Below are 2,633 nucleotides of genomic sequence, written 5' to 3' on the forward strand. Positions count from 1 at the left end.
GTGGTCCACCAGGGAGACTGAACCATCGGCTAGTCGGCGCCCTGAGCCCGTTTCTATCAAGCGCTTCCTCTCCCCGATCTTCAGCTCCAGCCTGACTTTGGGACAGTTTTTCTCCAAGAGGATAAGACGTTAGGGCAAGCGCTCATCGGTACTGAGATGACGGGCCGGTGGGTTGGGCAGAAGTCTGACCCTGCCGTCCTGACCGCTCGGTGAGGCCGAAACCATTCGGCAAGTTCTCTTACGTTGTCCCATTTAACTCCCACGAAAGCATTTCAAGGGGAAGATGATGCTGTCATAAATAGGCGGTCCTGGCTCTCGGTTTGCACCGCTAATAGGTGGACGGTCCAGGACCCCGACCCACGTCTTTGCCCACCCACCCCCTGGTGCTCCGTGCCGCCCACCCCGCCTGGTTGACCACCTGATAGCCTATACCCACGAGCAGGCGACCATCTGCCAGAGAAAAGGGAATTCTCCTCCAAGACCCGGAGACCACCGAGGAGCCAAAGCAGCACCGAGGTAGATTCCCAACCTCGCAGGTCAGGACTGCAGAGAAGGCTGCCCTCGTGGACGGCAGGCTGCCCTCGTCCTGCCTGGGCAGGAACCAGTGGGAACAGCTGCTGAGCCGGCCAGGCCTGCCCTGCTCCGGGGAGGGCGGCCGCGCGCTCCCGTCCAGGCCCATGAGCTCAGAGAACGGAATCTGGGGTGGCCGGCGGTGACAAGCAGGGGTCCCCAGGGTGGGCGGGTGGCAGCGACGGTGCTGGCAGGGAGCAGAGTCGAGCCACCAGGGCAAGGCCTGCGTGGGGCAGAGGCCGCAGACCCAAGGCTGGGGCCAAGATGGGCTAGAGAGCTGACCTCGCCCCCGGCCTGCCCGTGTGATGGAGCGTGTGCAGGCGTGATGAGGCAGTGGCCGGGCCTGCTGGAGCTCAGCACCCCAGGACTCACTCCGTGCCTTAGCCCTGACCTTGGGTTCCCGGTCTGGGTCGGCTCTGGGAGACCTGCACACAGGAGATGGTCTGAGAACCCGCTGTCCCAGCGGTGACCACTCCTGTCACTTGTGGAGTGCTGCCGGTGACAAGTGCTCATCCACACCGCCCCACCAGGAGCCACCCACAGTGCACGGTGGCCCTCCTGCTTCCTGGGTTTCCCAAGGGGTCCTGGTCTCGAGCTTTCTCTTCCGTTGTTCCCAGAGCCCCCAGAACAGGGCCCTGGCCCCTGGGCTGTGGACCTGTGCTAGTTCGAGTCCCGTTGCCCGCCCTGGCCCTCTGTCTGTGCCTGCAGTCACTCCCCTCCCCTCCTGTCACTTGGGTTGCCGCCTGGACGCCACTTCCTGTGGGATGAGCAGGGTGCTGGAGCTCACGGGGGCGGGGCCCTGCTGTGAGGTTTCATCGTATGTTACCATGTGGTCAGGGTGGGGATGGGGCTCACAGTGAGGCCACCCACAACTCCCACCCGGAGCAACTGTCTTCCACGAGGCCAGTTCCTGGGGCCGAGAAGGTCGGGGACCGTTGCCCTAGAACCTTCCACAGCCATGGTACCTGCTCTGTCTGGAAGGCAGCCTCCCCGAGGGTGACATGTCCCTGGTGTTCTGAGGCACCCAGTGTAGCGTGTGCCCGGGAGAGGTCTCACTTCTCCAAGCCCAGGCCTGGCCAGTCCCAAGGGGCTGCCACCTCGGGCAGACAGAACCTCCCTTGAGCATTGTCAGAGCCCTGGGCTCAGGGACCAGACACTGCTAGGAGAAGCCTGTGGGAGCCCCAAGGGGGCCTTGGCGCAGCCCCTGCCACCCCGATGGGAGCGTCTCCCCGAGGACCGATGAAGGGAGCCTACCCCCGCTGCAGCTGCTGGTCATGGCCTGAGCCTGGGAGCACGTGGTCACGGGGAGGGCACCCCTGCTCAGGTCCCGTGGGACGGGGAGGGGTGGGGTGGAGGGCAGCGCTTCCAGCTCCCTGAGGGATCAGTGGAGGGAAGTCCTTCAGGGTGACGACTGTCCTTTAGGGGGACAGGCCAGGTGGAGGAGGGGCTTTGCCAGGTGGCTCTGAAGGGGCCTCACGGGGACAGGAACCAGCAGGGTTGCCTCTGCCCAGGATGGGCTGGGAGCTGAGAAGGGGGACAGAACCCCCATGGCCAGTTACCGCCGCTCTGGGTGGCCAGGTGATGTCTCAGTCACGAGCAAAGACCGTCCTTTCTAGTAACTGCAGCTACCTATGACTCTTCGTCAGGGGCGGGTGGTCCAAACCTCGCCGTCGGGTCCTGCGTGTGACCGTGACAGCTTGTGCACTGCTAGTAATGGGCCACTCGTCTAGTCACCGGCTGACTGATGGTGTGGTTGTGACGCCAGTGAGGGTCTGGCAGGGCCGCAGCCATCCTGAAATGAGGGAAGGCCTCTGAGGAGAACCACCTGCCTGAGTGCGAGAGACCAGGAGAGGGGGACTGTAGTTCCCCAGGGACTGAGCAGCGCAGGGAGTGTCTGCTCCTGCTGTCCCCGCGGGACGGAGCGTGGGGCTGAGGTCTCCCTGTGGGGCAGTCATAGGTAAGCTCCCTCCTCGAGGTCCAGCCTCTGCCTCATTTCTCTAGCCCAGGCAGCAGCCCGACCGCTCGGCCAGGGGCACCGCTCGGCCAGGGGCACCGCCCGGGCA

This window comes from Tupaia chinensis, unplaced genomic scaffold (genome assembly GCF_000334495.1).
Source record: "Tupaia chinensis unplaced genomic scaffold, TupChi_1.0 Scaffold148065_1, whole genome shotgun sequence".
Classification (NCBI taxonomy): Eukaryota; Metazoa; Chordata; class Mammalia; order Scandentia; family Tupaiidae; genus Tupaia; species Tupaia belangeri.